At 48.6% G+C, this 24,008-nt stretch overlaps 1 pseudogene; it reads left to right on the top strand.

Moving 5' to 3' along the window:
- The first annotated feature begins 15,749 nt into the window (after positions 1-15,749).
- On the top strand, positions 15,750-16,647 carry LOC126036956 (olfactory receptor 14J1-like; annotated as a pseudogene).
- Positions 16,648-24,008: the final 7,361 nt, after the last annotated feature.

The raw sequence follows: 24,008 nt of genomic DNA, 5'->3' as shown, positions 1-24,008 counted from the left end.
CCCCACACGCAGATACACTAGTGCAGATGTGGCCACATCTCATCGAGGAATGAGAACACCCTTGCCTGGGTGGCCACACTCCTAATACAGCCCTGTATGCAGTTGGCCTTATTTACTGTTTGTAGTGTTTGCTCTATCAAATGGCATTTTAAATGATACTGCACAGAGGCTGTGTGCCTTTCTTACTGGGGACGTAAGAAACCAGAACCTCCAGGTACAGAACAACCACCAAGTCATGTGCCTGCTGCTGGCTATCAGATTCTCAGGCAGAAGTGATGTCATAGTCAACATGCCAGCCATGTGCCTGCTGATGGCCAATGACCCCAAGAGACTGGAGATTCCAATGACCTCACACTCACCTTTGTGGCCATGTGCCTCCTACTGGCCTATGAGCTTCTCAGACATAATTGGTGTCGGAGTGATAGCGTAACCCATCAGCCTTCTTGTGGCATGTCAACTGACCAGCCAGATGTAACCTCACCGTGATCTTCCAAGCCACGTGCCTGCTGCTGTCCCGTCACGTACTTAGGCAGAAGAGATGTGAGAACCCATATCCGAGGCCTTGTCCTGGACAGGCATACCTGGTACTTGGGGAAAGGGATTCTCCCAATCAACACGCTTTTGCTGGCCTGCCAGAGACACTGGCAGATGTGAGCATAAAAGCACATATCCCAGCCATGAGTCAAGGGCTGACCTATCAGCTCCTTCAGAAAGAAGTGACCTCACAGTCCCTTTCCCAGCCACGTTCCTGCTGCTGGCCTATTAACTCCAAGGACAGAAGGGACCTCCCAGCCACCTTCCCAGCCTTGTGCCTCCTGCTGTCCCATGAGATCCTGAGGCACAGCTGACCTCACCATAGCATTCCCACCCATCTCCTCCTTGTGGCCTATGAGCTCATCAGATACAGGTCACCTCACATTCCTCTCCCAGTGCCATGCTATCTTTCTGGGACCTCACGATCCCTGCCCCAGTCCCAAGAGGCCAAGCAGCTTAAGTGAGGTTGAGCAGAGGTTACCAAGATGAGGGCAGTAGAGCATGGGAAAGAGAGCTTCAGGGATTCAGTGTTCAGGTTGGAGCTTATGGATGAGAGCTCACCTTTCAGGGTTGAGGATTAGGCAAAGGCTTAGGGAGAGAGTTTGGTGTTCTGCTGAGGTTCCTTGTCTAGTGTTTAAGGTGTGGGCTAGCTTGGTGGGTTAGGGTTTTGTTTAGGGCTGGGGTGAGGGCTAGGATTAAGGCCAACATGTTAGTATTAGTGGTAGAGGCTACGGGCTCAGGTGAGCAGCCGGGTAAGTATAAGGGTAAGGGTTTATGGGTTTGGGATTTGGCTTAGATGTAAGATTTGAGGTTAGGGATAGCCTAAGCTCAGCATGGTTAGTAACAGCAGATTACTGTCAGGGGGAGAAGTAGTATTTAGGGGTAGGTTTAACGCCTAAGATTACTAGTTAGAGATAGTGTAATGGCTTAACAGGAATGTTTTCACAGTCAGTGTTTTCACAACAACGTCCCTTTAACCCATTTTACCTCTTCAAAATCTCTCATGTCTCTTGGTCAAGCCCCTCCTTCCTCCCCCAAATCTCCCATTTCTTTTGCCCAGGCTCCTCCTGCCCTCCCCAAATGTGTCATCTTGTTGAGGGCCCATCTTCCTGATGACCTTCATGACCTCAGAGTATTTCTTTCCCTGTTGCTGCTGACCAGTCAGAAGTGACCTCACAGCCACCATCCAAGGGGACATACTGTCTGCTGTGCTTGAGAGGCCTCTTCACATCCTACACAGCTGCACTGGATGAAGGTGATGCCCTGCACCACCCCAGAGCTTCCATGCCTGCAAACCCACTTATACATCTAAAGGATTCCTGCATCACTTGTCCCACACGGCTGATGCAGTTACCACAGGGCTGTTTGGATGCCATGGCAACCTCTGTGCAGACAACTGAATCAAGTCCAGAATGTAAATTTTAGAACAATGTGGAAGCCTATGCAGAAAAGGAAATCTATGTAATAGCAGAAAAAGTCTTAATTTCAGGCCTTTAATGATCTTTTACGAAATTTTGCTCATCATGGAGGGATGCTGCTGGGTTCTCAGATGACTTTGTACTACTGATGGGATTCGTTCCTGATCATCCAGCCAACTTCCTACTCACTGCATCTTCCACATCTCAGTCCAGATGTCAACAATCTGCTCTAAGGAGACTATGGGAAACCACGTCCAAGTATTTGCAGAAGTCCAGGTACACAGCATGCCCTTCATTCCCCTTCCACATGGCTTCAGCAATCCTTTTCTTGTCCTTCAAGTGATGGAGATGGCTGCAAGAGCATTTTCCCTGTCACCTTGCTAGGGACTGAGGTGAAGGTGGCCAACCTGTAACACCCCCAATCCTACTTTTTTTCTTGAAGGTGGGTTTGAGATTTGCCTTCTCTGAGGATCTTGGAACCACCCTGATCTCTCTGCCCCTTCCCAGATGTTTGAGAGAGGCCTCATGAAGACACCAGCCAGCTCCACCAGCACCTGTCTGCTGCGTTGCACACCAGAAGCCGTCTTCATATCCCACACTTACAGCGGAGTGCCCAGGACAGTTCACATGGCAGTCCAGGTCCTCTGGGCTGGTTCAAAAGAGAACCAGAAGTGATCTCTTCCTGCAGGCCCACAACTCCCACAGGCTCTCCGTGCAGCTCACAGCTTCCCTGAGCATTTTTCTCAGTGTCCCCCTCCTCCAACCTTTCTAGTCCACAGGCTATAAATAAGAGGATTGAACAGGGATGTGAGGATGGTGTAGATAAGGGGCTTTGTCAACCTCTTTCAGGAGGGTTCTTCTGGGCATCACACACCCAAGGATGAGGGTGTCGTAGAAAAGAGAGGCACTAGTGAGGTGGCAGGAGCAGGTAGAAAAGTCTTTCTGCCTGCCCAGACTGGATGGGAGACGTTCCTCAGGGTGGCAGCTCTGATGCACACAGGATGACCATGTGAACAGGAAGGGGAGGATGGGATCTAAAAAGGAGGTCATGACAGCAAAGAGCATGAGTGTCACAGTGCCAGCGTGTGAAAGCTCCAGCAATGGGGTGAAATCACAGAAGAAGTGGTCCACTCCACTGGGACCACAGAATGGTATCTGGGACATGACTGAAATGATTACTGTAGCTGACAGAAATCCCCTTAGCAAAGGAGAAGACCTGGCAGTTCCTGAGTCTTGTAGAGGGCAGGAGGTGGCACACAGCCCAGTACTGATTGTAGGATGTCATCACCAGCAGTAAACACTCTGTACATGCAAAAGGACATGAGGTCCTTACAGCTCCAGTGCCTCGTTACCTCCTCACCCACTCTCCACAGAGCCTGCTCATGACCCTGGAGACTTCCTGGGGTTGCTGACAAAAGACTTTTTCTGTTTCCTCTCCCTGAGCAAGCAGTTTACAACTTCCAACACAAGGTCACAGCCCTGCTGATTCCTGCTCTGATCCTAAATGACAAAAGCTAGTCCAACCTGTTGTCTGTCACAGAGAGGATGCCCACAAATCCAAGCTTCCCCTTCATACAGAGGGCATAGTCCTCATCCTCCGTGCTGCTCCCTGGGCAGAGCCTGTATCCCTCCATTGCAGTACCACAGCTCAGCAAGCTGTCCCACCACGTCTTGTTTAATCCAAAACCATCACAGTTCTGTGACAAGTCATGGGTCTCCACCTCCTCCCGTCAGTGCACATTTGGGCCACGGCATCTCAGCTGTGGCAGCGTACTGGACCACAGACTTCTCACAGGGAAACATGAACACTGGTCCTGACCAGAAAAATATTGAACATCGAGTTCTTAGGGCTGCTGCATGTACAGCACGGCCATCAAACCTGTGTTATGCTTTACAGATCCCTTGGCCACAGGACAACCTCAGCAGCATATTAACACACAGGACCCTGCAGACAGGTCCCACTCTGTACTGGACATCATGCCTCCTGCGTTGCCTTGCCTACAGGCAGCAAAACATTGTCATGAAAACATGATCTCTGTTTGACTGTTGAGACAATGATTAGAGTTGTTCCTTGTAAGAAAATCCTATAGTAGTGTTAAAAGTAATAATTGTTTATCAAACTAGAATGGGCAATGCTTAATGAAACAATGTAAACCGCAAAAATGTGCTTGAGTAAGTCGTCACCCGAAAATCTGCTTTGCTTAAAAAAATGTGTAAATGTCGGTTGGGCATACGCCCTGAGGTAACGACAAACCGCCCTGAGACAACGGCAAACCACGAGACTACTTGCCAAAGACTCTTGCAAAACTGTTTTGAGAATCACCACACAGCAAAAAGAAAGGAAAACGAAGACCATATAAGGGAAAGGTTATCAAAAAGTAACCGACTGGGACATGCGCAGAGTACTCCACCAAGAACACGAATGCGGAACTGAAGGACTGATAAAAAGGGAGTGTTTCAAATGTGAGATGCGGCAGTTGGCGGAGTGGAATCTCCCCTGTCACCCAGCGCTGGTTTTGCTCATATCCTGCTTACTATAATTAATAAAAACTTCAATTGATCATTACGGTTGAGAGACTCTATTTATAACAATTATGGTGCCGTGACTCGGATAAGGAAGAGTGGGGATACAGTCCTTCAGGGGGGTGCCCCGCAAGATTTTTGCGGCCCTGGAGGAGGCTGTTTCTCCTTACTAAACTCCTTACCGACGAACCTAAATTAAAGGATATTGAGCAAAAGGAACCGGTAAGATCCCATAAATTTTGTGCACAAAAGTCCGGACGAAGACGCAGGAGGCATGAGGACGCGTGAGTATAACGCGGGATTCCGTTCGGTCGGGGTCGGGTTTTCCTGGAATACGCTAGTCGAGAGGTTCGATATACTGAACCAAGCGAGTGTGGACCCTTAAGTACTGCAGTTCCCAACTCCCGCGAGGGACTGGACCAAGAACAAGGGGAACGAGTGTGTGTGTGGTAGAAGGTATTCCAGAAGATGGGTTCGAAGAATAGTAAGCCTTCGATTCCCATGGGTGGATTACCCAAGGTACCTAAGGATACGCCCTTAGGATATGTTCTAAGTAATTGGAAAAACTTTCCCGGAACGTCTGGGAAAGTGTATTGGTTTTGTTTGGCAAGGTTTTGGTAGCGGGGGGGGGGTTACAGGGGTGGCTTCTGTAAGAAGCTGCTGGAAGCTTCCCCTGTGTTCGAGAGAGAGCGAGCCCATACCAGCCGGCTCTAAGACGGACCCGCCGCTGGCCAAGGCCGAGCCAATCAGTGATAGTGGTAACGCCTCTGTGATAACATTTTTAAGAAGGAAAAAAAATTGGGACGGAGAGAAACTGCCGCCGGAGTGAGGAGTGAGAACATGTAAGAGAAACAAGCCTGCGGACACCAAGGTCAGTGAAGAAGGAGGGGGAGGAGATGCTCCAGGCGCCGGAGCGAAGATTCCCCTGCAGCCCGTGGTGAAGACCCTGGTGAGGCAGGCTGTCCCCCTGCAGTCCAGGGAGGTCCACGGTGGAGCAGATATCCACCTGTAGCCCGTGGAGGACCCCACGCTGGAGCAGGTGGGTTCCCGAAGGAGGCTGTGACCCCGTGGGAACCCCGCGCTGGAGCAGGTTCCTGGCAGGACCTGCAGATCTGTGGAGAGAGGAGCCCACGGAGCAGGTTTTCTGGCAGGACTTGTGACCCCGTGGGGGACCCGCGCTGGAGCAGTGTGCTCCCGAAGGACTGCACACCGTGGAATGGACCCATACTGGAGCAGTTCGTGAAGAACTGCAGCCTGTGGGAATGGCCCACGTTGGAGGAGTTCATGGAGGACTGTCTCCCGTGGGTGGGACCCCACGCTGGAGCAGGGGAAGAGTGTGATCAGCCCTCGTCCTGAGGAGGTGAAGCGGCAGAAAATAACGTGTGATGACCATAAACCCCATCCCTGTCCCCCTGTGCCGCTGGGGGGGCTTGGTGGTGAAATCCGGGAGGGTAGTTGTGCCCGGGAAGAAGGGAGGGGTGGTGGGAAGGTGTTCTGAGATTTCATTTTACTTCTCATTACCTTGCTCTGGTTGATTTGTAATAAATTGAGTTAATTTTGCAAATTGAGTCTGTTTTGCCTGTGACGGTAATAGTGAATGATCTCTCCTGTCCTTATCTCGACCCGCGAGCCTTTTGTTATATTTTCTCTCCCCTATCCAGCTCAGGATGGGGGAGTGATAGAACGGCTTTGGTGGGCACCTGGTGTTCAGCCAGGGTTAACCCATCACAGAAAGAAAAATAGAAGATGATTAATTATTATATTGAGAATTGGGGTGGGAAACCTCTCAGCAATCCTCATGTATTCTGGCCCGTGTTCAGGTCTTCTGAGGATTGGATATGTCAAGCTCTGAATGTATATGTGAACCAAAAAGAACCTTTTAGTTTAGAAGAAAGTGAATATGCCAGCCTCTGGATAATATCCCCGGCTAGAAATTATATTTTTGCCTTAACCGAAAAGAAAAAGACGAAGGGACCCCCACGCGAACAGTGTGCCCCAACTAACCAACCCTCCCCACCCCCGTATGTCCCGGCTCCGAATCCCCTGCCATCCCCGAATCCATCACCCTGAATATATCCATAATCACCCACTCACCCAACCCCTTCTGCCCCGGTAAAAACAGAGGGGATGAAAAATCAAAATAGGACTCGGAAAGACCAAAAAAAAAAAAAAGACACATTTATTGCCCCTAAGAGAAGTTGCCATGGGGTGAAATCAAGGTGGAGTAGGATTTGTATTGGTACCCATAAATTCTGGGGACATCCGAGAATTTAAGAAAGAAATGAGAAGTTTACTTGAGGACCCTCTAAGGGTCTCTGAAAGACTAAATCAATTTTTAGACCCTAGTGTTTACACCTGGGATAAAATTCAGGCTATCTTAAGAATATTCTTCACATCTGAAGAAAGGGATATTATTAGGAGATCACAGATGAGACACTGGGACCAAAGACATCAACATAGGCCCCAGGGAGATGTGAAATAGCCCCTACAGAAACCAAGTTGGAACCGTCAGATTGCGGGAGATAGACAGAGTGTGAGTGATTTGAAAGACATGGTGATTTGAAGAGTGCGGGAAACGGTTCCTGGAGGTCAGGATGTAAATGGAGCCTTCGGTGAGTGTCAGAGGGGATATGAAGCTCTGACTGACTAGCTGGAAAGGTTGGAGAGAGGTTTGCAGTTGTGTTCTGGAGTTAGCCGTGGTGCAGCCATGGGTCAAGCCCTGCTGAGGACACGGTTTGTGGCTGGATCGTAAGTGGACATAAGAGAGAAATTAGAGAAGTTAAAAGACTGGCAGGACAAAGGGTTAGATGAGTTGTTGAGAGAGACTCAGAGGGTGTATGTACGTGGAGATGAGGAAAGCCGATTGGACTGGAAAGTAGAGAAACAGGAGTTGAATGCTATTGTTGTGAGAAGAGAGGGCACTTGAAGCAGAGTTGTGGAAGGAAACAGTAGGATGAACAAATGTTTGGAGGTGAATGGGGGAGTCAGGGGCTCTGCTTATTGGGGACTGGAACATCTACGGAGCCCCGAGTGGAATTGAAGTTGAGTCCCCAACGGGAGGGAGTGCAGTTTTTGATGGATGCAGGGGCCGAAGGATCCACCGTTCAAGGGCTGCCCTCCAGCTACACCCTTGCTGGGAACACTGTGAATATTATAGGTGCAAAAGGGAAACCTCTTGAGGCCCTTGGTGATTTACTCTGGCTCCCTGGGGCGGAATACGGTTTGTTAAAAAGGGGTTTGGTTTTGAAACTGAACTTGAGCGTTTAGGGTCAGGGAGAGGAGTCCGGCTCCGTGCGGTCGCGGTGGAGCTGGCGCTGCAGTGGCAGTGGACAACGTCCTTTGTTGCAGCGGCAGCAGCGGCGGCGGCAGCGGCAGCGCCCCCCCCCCGGCAACGGCCGCCGCCTCTCCTCGCGCCGCGGGGCTGTAATGAAGGTCAACTCTGTAAACAGCCAAAGAGAGTGGGGCTTTCTGTGCGACTGCTGTATCGCTATTGATGACAACAATTAAGATGGACTGTGCTACCACAAGGGTTCACAGAGTCACCAAATCTATTTAGACAAACTTTAGAGAAAATTTTACAAGATTTCATTTCTACCCAGAGAAGTCAAGTTATTACATTATGTAAATGATCTATTAATAACAGGAGAAACTAAAGAAGGAACCCAAGAAACAACTATGAAATTGTAAAACCCCCACAAACTAAAAAGAAAATTCGACAAATATTGGGATTACTAAGATATTGTAAACCATGACTTAAAAACTACAGTGAAAAGGTGAAATTAACTAATAACCAACTTAAATGGTCTACAAAAGATGATCAAAATTTACAGAAAATAAAAAGGGCATTAATACAGACACCTGTATTAAGCCTCACAAAAAAAAAAAAAAAAAAAAAAAAAAAGAAGAATCAGAGAAAATAATTTGTCAAATAGAGAGACCCAGGAAACAGCCCTGAGGACTCAGATCACCAAAAGTAACATAGTAATCTTCTTTATGTTCCTATATAGTAGTTCTAAGAGTAAAATATGTTACTCTGCTGTAAAACTTCTGTGACAAGGAATTGTGTTTTGCCTCTGAATATTTAAAGTTGCCAATAAACTATTCCTGTTGGCAGGTTAATAAGAATATAAACACTACACAGTCCTGTGTTAATACCTAATTGTGTTTATAGGCAAAATTCAAAGACTTTACTAAACTATCTGAAAAGTAATACTCATTTCAAGTTGTTAAAAATGTATAACTTTTAAACTAGTTACTTGCTTCTTACTTGATTTGAAAAAGGACTGTAAGCGATTAAGGTAAAAACCAATTCATATGACTGTTATAGGTTGTCTCACAGGTATTTATAACAGCATCTTTTTCCAAATACTTTGGTAGTTGTTGTAGTACATATTTTAAAAATATTTCATTACAAATGAAAATTTATATATACACAAAACTACTTAACTTGTCAATAATGAATGTGAAACAGTGTGTATTAGAGAGTTACTTATGGAAATATCGAGGTAATAGATTCAGATAGAGGACCTCATTTTGTGTCAAAAATCGTACAAGATTTAACAAATATCCTGGGGATTAAGTGGGAACATCATACTCCATGGCATCCCCAGAGTTCAGGAAGAGTAGAACGGATGAATGGAGAATTGAAAAATACATTAACAAAATTAATCATTGAAACTAAACTATCATGGGTAAAGTGTTTACCCATGGCTTTATTAATATTACGAACAAGACCTAGAGCAGACCTAGGAATCTCAGCCTTTGAAATGATGTATGGAATGCCTTATAGAACAGAAGAACCACAAGATCATGTGTTAATACGGGACAATATGATAAACGAATATATATCCCAATTGTCTAAGCATAGGAACATGTTATGGAAAAAGGGTCTTTTAGTTCAACGACCGCCATTAGATCTGAAGATACACAATATTGAACCAGGAGAATGGGTGATGGTGAAAGCTTGGAAAGAGGAAAACTTAAAGCCTAAATGGGAAGGACCTTACCTTGCTCTGCTTACTACAGAAACAGCTGTCCGAACTGCTGAATGAGGATGGACCCATGCCAGTCGAATTAAAGGACCAGTAACTCCACCGAATTGGAAAATAGTTAGCACACCGGGTGACATGAAGCTAACTTTACGGAGATAAGTGATGACAAAAACTCTAATAGAATATACTTCAGTGTTACCTTTTAGTGTGAGGTGTATAATATTCTTTTCAATTGCTATAGGAATTTCATTGTTGGTGTATTATTTGTGGAAACATACTAAGTGTGGTCATAGAAACTGTTGATCATTCATGCAACTTAATATAGAATATAGGAGGTATACAGAAAAAGATAATACATACATACATAATATACGATTGAGGTGCAACAATCAACAGTGTGAATGTTACCCATTTGTATGTTTTAAGTGTAGAGTATGCCGGGACAAATGGTGGACACACTGTCGTGATGGATACCCTCCTAATGGAGTTTGCGAACAGTGTTACTGATTTGAAAGACTACTAACTGATTGGACATTAAAACAATTAGAACTAAAACAGGAAGTTACAAAAGGATCCCCGCAATGGTGGGCATTTTTGCTAAAGGCATACACCCCCAATATTATTGTTATCATACAAATAAACCAGTCCCTTTTGTGACTGACATTACGGCTGTCCAGTGTCAACGAGGAGTTCAAACAATACCGTGCTGTACCCCATTTGTAAAAGCTAAAAGGTGGAACACCTATGTGAACAAACACACAAGGCAAGACAAGTACTCTCCTGAAGAATTCTCTTGCTGCTGAGAAGATGGAACACCTCGTGGCTCGAAGCAACCGAGTCGACGAGCGAGGCAGAAGAGAAATGGATCGTGGAGAGAACAGCTTAAACAATGGGATACACAAAAAGCAATGGGTGAACTACCTCAAGACTGGTAATGAGAAATTATGATTAAAATTTATAACCCTTTGTCTCAACATACTCAGTACACTTATAACACCTTTAATCAGCCAGTGGAAATCCTCATGAACCGATGCTCTGGAAACTATATAATTTACAGGACTTTAACAGGTCCTATAATAATGTTAGTGTTAGGATTAACCTTTGGACCATCTATTATTAAATATCTGTTGAAAATAATTCAAGATCGCTTTGATACAGCAAAACTGTTGTTATTAAAAACTAATTATATTCCAGTTGTAGCTACTTGTGATGAAGAAAGTGAGAGCTATATAAAGCATGAAAATAGTGTTTGATAAACAAATGATAAATAAAAGAAGGGGGGATTGTTAAAAGTAATAATTGTTTATCAAACTAGAATGGGCAATGCTTAATGAAACAATGTAAACCGCAAAAATGTGCTTGAGTAAGTCGTCACCCGAAAATCTGCTTTGCTTAAAAAAATGTGTAAATGTCGGTTGGGCATACGCCCTGAGATAACGACAAACCGCCCTGAGATAACGACAAACCGCCCTGAGACAACGGCAAACCACGAGACTACTTGCCAAAGACCCTTGCAAAACTGTTTTGAGAATCACCACACAGCAAAAAGAAAGGAAAACGAAGACCATATAAGGGAAAGGTTATCAAAAAGTAACCGACTGGGACATGCGCAGAGTACTCCACCAAGAACACGAATGCGGAACTGAAGGACTGATAAAAAGGGAGTGTTTCAAATGTGAGATGCGGCAGTTGGCGGAGCGGAGACTCCCCTGTCGCCCAGCGCTGGTTTTGCTCATATCCTGCTTACTATAATTAATAAAAACTTCAATTGATCATTACGGTTGAGAGACTCTATTTATAACAGTAGCTTGAATGACCAAAACAGGAGACTGTCTTCTATGGATGGGGTCTGCATGGTTTGCTGCATTCAGGTAGAAGGCACGTTCAATGTTACACTACCTGGGGTTCCCACCATCTAAAGGGGCCTGAGATGATCTGCATGGTGCTCTCCTTATAGTGTTAACAATAACCATAATTTTAAAATGTAGCTAACCATATCCAAGTTGCTTTCTTCCTGGGGTCATAAGAAAACAGCACCTCCTTGAGAAAAAGCACTCTCTCAGCACCCTTGAATGCAGCCCCTATGGTTCCCAGGGACAGGTAAGGGTGTAGTTTGCTTGAGTAACCCCGCACTTGATCCCCATCTACTGCTGGTTGTTCTTCTCTAGAGTCCTGCCTCACAGCTCAAAGGCCTGGGAGACCTGGCTGGTATTAACCGAGGCTGTGACGTAAAGTACCTCAGATCTATCTAGAGCTACTCTTCCTCATTTCAGTAGTGGTCCTACCTTATCACTTTTTCTTCTGTAACAGTTCCCGAAGTTCATCCTGGTGTCCTTTAAATCCTTTTTGAGTTTCCACCGAGTTTTGATATGGACCATTGCTGTGCTTGGAGGATGATGTGCTTGAAGACAACATGTATCCAGGCACACTCGGAAAATCCTTCATCTTTTCATTGATTGGATCATGAAGGGAGTGAGTAAAAACCCCTGTGTGACATGCTTCCTGTTCATGCATTGCCTGCAGCTCTTGGGTGGAGAAGGAGCAGACCTTGCCCCTCTGATGGCATCTGATGACTGATACCTCTGACTGATGGCTTTAGTGTATGGCAAACAGGCACCAATTCACACTCTCTGTGATGCCATCTGGAGTGTTTGTGATATACCACCCTGAATGGGAATTGCTTTCCTCCAGCTCCTGTGAGGTCCCTGCCAGCCTTGGTATCTCGTATAGCTCTGTGGCCATGGATTTGGACATGAAACTGAGGACAAGCCCTGAATTCTGTTAGGCAGTGTGGGGATGAACATGGAACACATGCTATTACAGTCAGTGGAGCTATAGTAAATTCAGCTGATGGAAAAGAGAGAGACCTAACTGTCCATATGGCATATGACTGCAATCGTTCATATGAATACCTGTATCAACTGCCATGAAGATAAGGAGTAGGAAAAGGTTCTTTTGGCCTTTATTTGGGCATAAGCTACCATGTCACTTGGCCAAAGGAATTTCCCACCAGGCTCATACAGGATTCCCAAGATGTTGCCCTGTGTCTATGAACTTCTCCATTACAGTTTACTGTTACCTAACATGTATCTTGGACCACCTCTGGCAGTTCAAATGTCACCAGGTATTTGCATCTGAACACCTGACTCCTGCCTTTCCTCTCCATTAATTCAGATGGGAGCTGAGAGAATGAGCACACATGTAGGTGCCTATTTTGTGCCCACCTGAAGAGAGTCAAGAGGAATCCCACCTCCTTGTGGCTTTGTGGTGTGCATGGGAGGGAGCCGAGTCTCATACAAATGCCATTAATTGAAACGCCACCATTGACCCAAGGATCCCTTCTATCTGTAGGTGTAAAGGAGGTCCCTGCCCGTCACTGCGTATCCTGTCTAAAATATAACACGAAAAAAGTGGTATTAAAAGTAACTTTGAGAGAAGGATTATATTTCTGGAAAGAAAAAAACAGGTCACATGTAGATGTAACTTTGAGTGGAAAATTTTATTTCAGGAAAGAAGTGTCTCTCCCTAGCTGAGGGAGGCAACATCAGTGTTTGCTTCAGCCTCTTTCCCAGCAGGTTCCCCTGGAGCCCCAGGGACACCAGGAGGGAGACCAGAGGGGGCAGAGAAAGGGGTGCCTTGGGCTGGTGCTCTGCTGCTGAGCTGGGCTGGGCTCCTGGGCTGGAGGGAGCTCATGGCAAGCAGGCAGCACTGCAGAGAGACAGCTCTGCCCAGGAGCAGCTCTTCTGCAAAGCGCAGCAGGGCTGAGGGCAGTGGCTGCAGGCACCAAAGGGAGAGAAGTGAGTCAGAGAGAGATGTTAAAGGCAGTCTGGGGTGGGAGGACAGAGAAGAGATCATTTGGAGAAAAATCTTCACAGCCTTTAACAGGTTACGTGTCTTGCTTCAGGGCAATGCAGCTGTGGTTCCTGGAATGACCTCCTAAAGCTGGCACATCCCACAGCCTATGGGTTCTGTCAGGAGGACTGTCACAGTTTCTGCAGTGCAGAGAAAAAGGACGCTCTTTGGAGCACAGCTTCCCTGCTGCACCCTCAGAGGGACAGGGCATGTCAGCTGCCTTCACCCGGGGATGGCTGCAGAGTGTGAAGGTGGGTGTGCAGCCAGGGGTGCCCAGGGCTGTCCTTCTGAGCAGGGTCCCTGCACCCCGGGGGGCTGTGTGCTGGGGCAGGGACTCTGCCACTGGTCAGGGTAAGTACTCTGCCTGCCTGGGGAACTCTAACAGCAGACAGCGGAGAAGCTGTTGGTGGAAGAAGCATCTTGCAGCAGGGCAGGGTCCTTCTGCTGACAAGGGGGTGTTGTGTGGATCAGGGCAGCTCACAGCTCCAGGGCAGCTCACAGCTCCAGATCACCCCCAGGACATTTCCGAGGGCACTTTTCAAGGGGAAGATCACACCAGGGATTGCTATAAAGTTAAGGAGCTTTCCAGAGTCTGTGTTTTCTGTGTCCTAGCTTTGGGGAATTTGGGGGGAGAAAAGCAGATGGATTTGTCATGCTTGGACAGCTCACTGAGACTCCTGAGCTGTAACTCTGAGGGATCAGTAAGTCTGATAGGAGCACAGGGACTGAGAGCAACTGCCTGTCTGTGCTGGTGTCTGGGAGGTGGCATGCACAACTAGGCGAGGGTTACTCTTCCCTGAGACTTCAGCTGCCTCTTCCCTTGCCTCTCTGAACCAGTCAATCACTGCTTTTTTCCTTGGTTCTCCACTTGTCTGTGTTACTGTTATCTTGTTCCTGCTGTCAGGTTCTCTGGGGTGGGAGTTTCAGCTGCAGAGTTACACACTGATTTTGTGGGTCCTCCCATGCAGCTGTGTCCATGGGAACAAGTGTCCCAGCTTTCCTATCATCTGAGGGGTTATGCTCACTGCTGTCTGTGGGGCTGGGGAATGAGCTGATTCTCCCTTACAGAGATGCCATCACATCAGGTCACTTGTCTGTCACCTCCAAGTGTCCTTCCAAGCTGTTAGCTGCCCTGCAGGATGCAAACCTGTCTCATAGCAGCTTTCTGTGATCTGAAATCCCCATGGAGAAGGACAGAGATGCTATGACTGAGGAAATGCCCTTGGGCCAGGTGCGTCCTTAGCTAGATTCAGGGTGCTGAGACTTTGAGAAAGGAGGAGACATTTGGTGGTCTGCAGTGGACGTTTCTGCTCTCAGCAGTGTCTCGTGGCTTTTCAGGGTAAAACATGGGAGTGTGATTAACTTAGAAAGATGCAAGCACAGTGAAAGTGGGAACTAGACAGAAGGACAGAGCAGCTCCCCCTCTCTCTGCACTAAGCCACAGGCAATCCTCTTGACTTGCCTGTCCCATGCTGTTCTCCTGGAGTGCAGCAGAAATGCTGAAGGTTCCAGAGATCTAAGAAAACTCCCCAGGGGTGACGTCGGCAGCTGTAAAAAAGCTAGAACTCTTAAACTACTTTTAACTTCCTGATTCCTTAGCACTGGGAGTGCAGATGATGACAAACTCTTCTGTGTTAGGAGGGGTTTCAGCTGACAAAGTCAAACACCAGACTGGCCCTTTCCCCCACCGATCCCATGAACCCACTGCTGCAAAGCAGGGCTGACTTTTCAAGAGCCCATGGGCAGAGGCCCTGCTCTTCATTGCACACTCGGCCAGCACCAAGCTGGGCTCCAGCCACAGACCTGAAGGAAGGTCTCCTAGAAAAGGAAAAGGGTCTGTGTGTGTAAGAGTGTAATACCTACTTCACAATCTTACTGATTGTGGAGTCTGTTTTCCGCACGTCAGATCACCTCACTCTGCACTAAGCCAATGGCCGTACTCTTTTCTCGCAGGACCCACTTTATTTTCTCTGAGTGAAGCAGAAGTGATGAGGGTTTCTGAAATCCAAGAAAATCTCTCGGTGAGATAGTGGAGAGTTCTAACCCCTCCACCTCTCACTCAAACACTGTTTTCATTGTTGTTTCTTAGTCCTGGGAATGCAGATGCTGACAAGCACTTCTACATTAGGAGCAGTTTCATCTGACCAATTCAAACACAAGGACTGAGCCCCCTGATCGACAAGAAACCCACTGCTACAGAGCAGGGCTAACTCCTTGACAGCCAGTAGGCACAGGTCCTCCTCCTCATGGCACACTGAGCCAGGACCAGCCAGAGCTCCAGCAATGGAGCTGAACATAGATCTGTTTGAAAAGAAAATGGTTCGGTGAGCATGTAGCGTGAGAAATGGCTTTGATTTTGGTCAGAGAATAATGGCCTAACTTCTCACTGCCCTTGCCTTCCTGTTCAGTGCTCCACACCCAGAGGCAGCAGATGTCCAACAGCAGCTCCATCACCCAGTTCTTCCTCCTGGCATTTGCAGACACACAGGAGCTGCAGGTCTTGCACTTCTGGCTCATCCTGGGCATCTACCTGGCTGCCATCCTGGCCAATGTCCTCATCATCACTGCCATAGCCTGTGACCACCGCCTCCATACACCCATGTACTTCTTCCTCCTCAACCTCTCCCTCCTCGATTTAGGCTCCATCTCCACCACTGTCCCCAAAGCCATGGCCAACTCCCTCTGGGACATCAAGGCCATCTCCTACCCAGGATGTGCTGCACAGCTCTTTCTGTTTGTCTTTTTGATGTCAGCAGAGTATTTCCTTCTCACTGTCATGGCCTATGACCGCTACGTTGCCATCTGCAAACCCCTGCACTACGGGACCCTCCTGGGCAGCAGAGCTTGTGTCCACATGGCAGCAGCTGCCTGGGGCTGTGGGTTTCTCCATGCTGTGCTGAACACTGCCAATACATTTTCAGTACCCCTCTGCAAAGGCAATGCTGTGGACCAGTTCTTCTGTGAAATCCCCCAGATCCTCAAGCTCGCCTGCTCAGATGCCTACCTCAGGGAAGCTTGGGTACTTGCAGTTAGTGTCTCTTTTGCATTTGGGTGTTTTGTTTTCATTGTGCTATCTTATGGGCAGATCTTCAGGGCTGTGCTGAGGATCCCTTCTGAGCAGGGACAACACAAATCCTTTTCCAGCTGCCTCCCTCATCTCACTGTGGTCTCCTTGTTTGTAAGCACAGTCATGATTGCCTACCTGAAGCCCCCCTCCATCTCCTCACGATCCCTGGACCTGGCAGTGGAATTGCTATACTCGGTGGTGCCTCCAGCCTTGAACCCCCTCATCTACAGCTTGAGAAACTATGAGATCAAGGATGCCCTGAGAAAACTAATCACTAATCCATTTTCACTAATAATCACTAATCACTAATCAATTTTCAGAAAAAATAAACTGCCTGTGGTCTTCTGCATAGTATTTATCTCATTAGAGGCCCAGCCTTTCTTGTGATGTTTTTTTAGTGTGATTTTGGGGTTGGAATGTGATATTTGTTTGCTCTTTTTGCTTTGTTTTACTTATTTGAATGCTTTCCACAAAGAAATGTCTGTCTGTCTCTGGTTTCTAATTCACAACCTATGCAGCTTTTCTGTGACCTGGAGGCTATGCAAATGAAGTGCCGTACCCTCTCTGAGTTTAAACAAAATAGAGGGCCCTGCAGTGACTTGTTTTTCTGAGATCCTTCCTCCAAGACCTTCTCTACAGCTGCAGGGAGCAGTACCTGTATGCAGAGGGAATGAAGAAGAAGAGTCCTGGCACAGAAGCACTGCCAGGGATCAGCAGAGCTTGGTATTTCCCGAGCTGCTCTCTTCCCACTTCCATGCTTTCCTTCTGAACCCTTTGGTTTTTGTAAAGCCTCAGTGCTCTTCAAGCATGGTTACAGTCCTGCTGTGTGGCAGGCCTATGAAAATGGGGATGTAGCTAAATTCTGCAGGGAAACCAGCACAGGCATAGGACAGTGTAGGACAGCCTGCAATGGGGATGATCAAGGGCATTGCAGCTGCTGTGACCGCCACCAGCCAACACAACTGAGATCCTTATCGTCTCCACCCTGGCTTCTGTCTCTTTCACTGAGGCCCATGAGAAGACACCAGGTCCTTACAGCGCCAGGACATTCTTGCCTCCTCACCCACCTTCTGTCGATCCTGTCCTGCACTCAGCATTGCACACCCCCACATCCCACTGCTTCTTTGAGGACCCGCAAGCATTCTGTGAGGTAACGGGTCCCCTTTCCCAGAGGATGGGGGTCAGGGCTTGGCTGTCCTGCTTGGTGAAATACAACAAGCGTTTTCAGAGCCACATTCCAAGCATGATTTTCCACCTCTAAGCAGTGCCTCTGACTTCCTGCTTCACCAGCCCCCAGGGGATGGTCCCTTTTCTGGTCATTCCCTTCATGGCCTTTTCAGGGATGGCCCTCACTGGAGCCCACTAACATGCTCGGAAACTTGGAGGCTTGCTGCTGACTTTTAATTCTCTAGGGGCTTCTTCAATCTTTGAGGATCTGCAGTTCGGGAAGTCAGCACCAGAGGGCTCATTAACATGCAAAGCACCCTGACAAGTCCAGTCGCTGTGCATCATTTTCCTTTCAGTCTTCAATTCTGATGTGGTTAATTAGAGCAGTTTCAGGAGTGTAATCAAAGTGAAATGATATGAACACTAAACAACACCAAAAAGAAAGGGTTTCTTTTTCTCCACGTTATTTTTCTGCTTATACATAGAATCACAGAATCATAGATTTCTAGAATCATTTAGGTTAGAAAACACCTTCAAGATCATCGAGTCCAACCAACCATCATCCATGCCCACTAAACCATGTTATGGAGTACCCCGTCTAAGCGCTCTTTCAATACCTCCAGGGATGGTAATTCAAACGCTTTCCTGGGCAGCCTATTCCGACGTCTGACAACCCTCTCAGTAACGAAATTTTTCCTAATATCTAACCTAAATCTCCCTTGATGCAACTTGAGGCCATTTCCTCTCATCCTATCTCCAGCCACCTGACAGAAGAGATCATCACCCACCTCACTACAACCCCCCTTTCGGTAGTTGTACAGAATGATAAGGTCTCCCCTCAGCCTCCTCTTCTCTAGACTAAACAGCCCCAGCTCCCTCAGCCTCTCCTCATAAGACTTACGCTCCAGACCCCTCACCAGCGTGGTTGCCCTCCTCTGAACACACTCCAGCAACTCAATGTCCTTCCTGTAGTGAGGGGCCCAAAACTGAACCCAGTACTCAAGTTGCGGCCTCACCAGTGCCGAATACAGGGGAACAATCACCTCCCTGCTCCTGCTGGCCACACTATTTCTGATACAGGCCAGGATGCCGTTGGCCTTCTTGGCCCCCTGGACACACTGCTGGCTCATATTCAGCTGGCTGTCAACCAACACCCCCAGGTCTTTCTCTGCCGGGCAGCTTTCCAGCCACTCTTCCCCAAGCCTGTAGCGCTGCCTGGGGTTGCTGTGACTGAAGTGCAGGACGCGGCACTTGGCCTTGTTGACTTCATACAGTTGGCCTCGGCCCATCGATCCAGCCTGTCCAGATCTCTCTGTAGAGCCTCCTTACCCTCAAGCAGATTGACCCTGCCTCCCAACATGGTGTCATCTGCAAACTTGCTGAGGGTGCACTCAATCCTCTCATCCAAATCACTGATAAAGATATTAAACAGAATGGGGCCCAACACTGAGCCCTGGGGAACACCACTTGTGACCCGCCGCCAGCTGGATTTCACCCCATGCACCACAACCCTCTGGGCTCGGCCATCCAGCCAGTTTTTCACCCAGCAAAGAGTACACTTGTCCAAGCCATGAGACACCAGCTTCTCAAGGAGTTTGCCATGAAAGACAGTGTCAAAGGCCTTGCTGAAGTCAAGGAAGACAACCTCCACAGCCTTCTGCTCATCCACTAGGCAGGTCACCTGGTCATAGAAGGAGATCAGGTTGGCCAAGCACGACCTGTCTTTCATAAACCCATGCTGACTGGGCCCGATCCCCTGCTTGTCCTGGACTTGCCATGTGAGTGCTCTCAAAAAAACCCCTTTCCATAATCCTCCCCGGTACCGAGGTCAGGCTGACAGGCCTGTAGGTCCCCGGATCCTCCCTCCAACCCCTCTTGTAAATGGGAGTCACACTGGCAAGCCTCCAGTCCTCTGGGACCTCCCCTGTTGACCAGGAATGCTGATAGATGATGGAGAGTGGCTTGGCAAGGACCTCTGCCAGTTCCTTCAGTACTCTTGGATGGAACCCATCAGGTCCCATAGATTTGTGAGTGTCCAGATGGCGTAGCAGATCACTAACTATTTCCTCCTGGATTAAGGGGGGTATATTCTGCTCTTCATCCTCACCTTCCAGCTCAGGGGGCAGAGTACCCTGAGGATAACTGGTCTCCCAATTAAATACTGAGGCAAAGAAGGCATTAAGTACCTCGGCCTCTTCCTCATCTCTGGTAGCAATGTTCCCTTCTGCATCCATTAAAGGATAGATCTTCTCCTTGGGATTCTTTTACTGTTAACATATTTGTAAAAAACATTTTTAGTTGTCCCTTACAACAGTGGCCAAATTGAGTTCTAGCTGAGCTTTTGACTTTCTAATTTTCTCCCTGTATGATCTAACAAGATCCCAATACTCCTCCCAGGTTGCCCGACTTTCTCCCAGAGATGATAAACTCTCCTTTTTTTCTTGACTTTTAGCAAAAGCTCCCTGTTCAGCCAGGACGGTCGTTTTCCTCAGCGGGTCGACTTGCGGCACATGGGAATAATCTGGTCCTGAGCCATTAAGATTTCCTTCTTAACAAATGTCCATCCCTCCTGGACCCCTTTGCCATTCAGGACCGTCTCCCAAGGGACTCTCTCAACCAGTGCCTTGAAGAGGCCAAAGTTTGCCCTCTGGAAGTCCATAGCGGTGGTTTTGCTGACCACCTTCCTTGCCTCACCAAGAATTGAGAATTCTATCATTTCACGGTCGCTAAGCCCAAGACGGCCTCCGACCATCACATCTCCCACCACTCCTTCCCTGTTCGTAAACAATAGATCTAGCAAGGATCCTCCCCTGGTTGGCTCACCTACCACCAGTGTCAGGAAGTTATCTTCCACACACTCCAGGAACCTCCTAGATTGTTTACTCACCGCTGTGTTGTATTTCCTGCAGACGTCTGGAAAGTTAAAATCCCCCACGAGGACAAGGGCACACGATTCTGAGACTACTGCCAGCAGCTTGTAGAATGATTTATCCATCTCTTCAACCTGGTCGGGTCATCTACAACAGACTCCCAGTACAATATCTGCCTTATTGCCTTTCCCTCTCATCCTCACCCATAAGCACTCCACCTTGTCATCAGAATTGTGTAGCTCTGCACAGTCAAAACATTTGCTAACATAGATAGCACCCCACCACCCCTTCTACCTTGCCTATCGCTTCTGAAGAGCTTGTAGCCAGCCATTGCAACACTCCAGCCATGGGAGTCGTCCCACCATGTTTCCCTGATAGAGACTAAGTCATATCTATCCTGCTGCACGATGGCTTCCAGCTCCACTTCCTCCACTTCTTGTGGAGCCTCCATCTGCTGCCTCTGCCTTAGGCATGGTAGGGTGTGGGCCCACCAATCTATCTCCCTCTCACACTCCCTGATACTCCTCAACCTTTCCACTTCCTTCTTCAGCTCTGCCACCAGGCTGAGCAGATCATTCACCTGGTCACACCTCACACGAGAGGTGCCCCTGCTGCCCTCCGTCATTAGTGATAGACTCAGGCACTCTCTGCAGCCAGAGACCTGGACAGCTGCACATTTGCTTGGGAGCTCTGCGTTGCCACATTTTTCCTAGCAGTGGCTTTCATCTGAGTGGCAACCATACCTGGGTCTCCCTCTGGGCTGACGCCCACTGCTTGAGTAGCATTCTCGAGCTGGGAAGAGGGCGGGGCTGTGACCCACCTGCACGCCCTGCCTGCACAAACAGGTGCACAAACTGCCATGCCACACCCTTTCTGATGTGCCATGCCCTGTTAGCCACACTTCTGGTCTCTGGTGCTCTTCAGGGCCATTCAAATCTCCCACAGCTCCCCTGGCAATGCCCACACTGCGTCAACCTCTCTCGCGAGAGCTGCCAGCTCTGGATGGGTCCATCTGCTCTTCCCAGGGGGTCCTGGGCCTAGTGAACCTCCCAGTCCACCTCAATCTACTGCTTAGCCGCGGACTTACCATTGCCTCTGGTGACCTCACCGCTGACTGAATGCTGCTGATGGTTACGCTGGTATCCTGTGACCCGGCCTGGGAGGCCACCACATCCCAGCCCAGCCCAGCAGGATGGCCATGCAGAGTTACTGGGGAAGACTCTGAGCTTTCCTCAGAGATGCAAGACACAGGCAACGCCATCTGCAAACATGGAAAGGCAGGACAAAATGCCAACTTCAGAAGAATACGTGCATGGGGACAATATGGAAAAGACCCAAAGAGGATCTCAAAAGAGACCATGTGGATGAAAGGAACTAGCCAGTGAGCCCAGGAACTACAAAGTGGCTTTTGAGGTTCCAAGCAGAGAGGGAGGGTTGTAGTGGGGAACTCCCTTTCCCCATGGGGTTGTGGGGGATCTCACAGCTACCTGTAAGACCACTATGGGGTGCAGACTGGTGCTATACACATTTCCTTGTCCTTAGGTTGACAACCTGATTGAATGTTTCAAACAGCTCTGGCTGACTGAGAGACGGGAGAGGTCAGGAGTGTGCTGACACTTGTCCAGGTCCACCTGAGCCACACCAGCCAAATCCAGTATGCTGTGTGTACGTCCTGTCAAAGGGTGGGGAAGGGGGTGGTGGCAGTGGATGTAAATGTATTGAATCCTGTAGGACCTGAGCAGGATGTAAACAGGAGGGAATAAGGTGTGAAAATTGTACTGGGTCTGGCTGGGATGGTGTTAATTTTCTTGTTAGCAGCCCCTATGGTGCAGAGCTCTGCCTTGGTGGTCAAAAGAGTGTTGATGGATAACACACTGACATTGTAGCTACTGCTGAGCAGCGTTTGCACAGCATCAAGGCCTTCTCTGTTTCTCAGTCTGCCCCTTCTTGACAGCAAGGAGGCTGGGGGTGGCAAGAGGCTGGGAGGGGACAAAGTCAGGACAGCTGACCCCAATGGACCAAAGGGATATTCCACACCATATGACATCGTAGTCAGCAATAGAACTAGGGGAGTGCTGGGCATTCTTCAAAGTAGAAGAGGTAATCCACTTATTAAATTGTCTTTACCTCAACCCATGAGATATTTTTCTTGGTTTTGTCCTTCCACTTTCCTCCGCCATCCCACCGGTGGGGAGTGAGCAAGTGACTGGGTGGAGAGTGCCACATGGGGTCACCCCACCAGACGAGCACATAGGAAATAAGTTGGTATGTGCTTATGAGATCACTGGTGCCTGAGTAGACCATAGGCTGGGAGCTGGCACAAGGCTTGTCTAAGTGGTTGTGAGATTACTGATACCTGAGTAGCTGATAGGCCAAGAGTAGGGGTGTGCCTTCTGTCAGAGCTTGTGAGGTCACTTGTGCCTTTGCATCTCTCAGGCAAGCACATAGCAATTAGGTGGATATTTGGTGGTCAGCTCACTGGTGCCTGAGTAGCTGATAGGCAAGAGGAGACATGTGGCTTGGGTATGTACTTGTGTTGTGACTCTCGGATGAAGAGCTGATAGGCCAGGACCAAGTGCATGGCCCTTATAGGTTCTTGTAAGGCCACCGGAGACAGATTACTGCACCAGAAAGTACCTGGCAAATGGGTGTACACGTACATGGGAGGTCATTGGTGCCTGAGTAGCTGATAGAGCAGGAGCTGGCCCATGGCTTGTGTCTGTGCTTAGGAGGTCACTCCTGCCTGAGTAGCTCATAGGCCTGGAGTAAGCCAATGGCACGTGTAGGTGCTTCTATTGTCACTGCTGCCTGAGTAGCTGATAGGGCAGGAGCAGGCCCCTAGTTTGTGTTGGTTGTTTTGAGGTCATTGTTGTCTGAATAGCCGATAGGCCAGGAACAGGCCCATGTCAGATGCAGATACTATGACGTCACCTGTGGCTGAGTAGCAGATAGGCTAGGAGTAGGCACATGGCTGTGTATGGATGAACTTGTGATGTCACTGGTGCCTGGAGATCTGATAGACCAGGAGCTGGCACATAGCTTGGGTAGGTGCTTCTGGTGTCACCAAAATAATATTCAGACCACAACCAAACACGGCTTTTTGGAAGAACCATCATTAGCAGAAGTCCATCCACCGCGACCACACATGTGGCACTGTAACTCAGGCACACGCAGTGGTGGCAGTAGGAGGAGTGTGAGGTCACCATCAGTATAAATCATGAGCACACAGCAGTGGGCGTAGGAGGATGGCAGTGTTGACGTCACTGATGGCACCCCATGGCTGCGGGGCTCGGTGCAGGGTGTCCGTGTGCTGTCACAGGGGCATTAGAGGATCCTGTCCCCGTCTCTGCGAGGCTGAAGGAGCAGCCCCTGTAGCCCTGGCTGGAGCAGTCGGGGTAGGGCTGGCTCAGGGGCACCGCAGGGATGTGCCTGGGCACGGCGCCAGGAGGAAACCATAGGCTTCTTCCGGAGCGCGGGGAGTGCTGCGAGGCCACGTGGGCTGTGGTTTGTGCACCTGCAGGCTGCAGCTCCCGACTCACCTGCAGGGAATAACGGCCCCTCTGTGACATGCCGAGAGTCAGGGATG

Source organism: Accipiter gentilis, unplaced genomic scaffold (genome assembly GCF_929443795.1).
Source record: "Accipiter gentilis unplaced genomic scaffold, bAccGen1.1, whole genome shotgun sequence".
NCBI classification, from domain to species: Eukaryota; Metazoa; Chordata; class Aves; order Accipitriformes; family Accipitridae; genus Astur; species Astur gentilis.
This window is presented reverse-complemented; position numbering and strand designations above follow the sequence as displayed.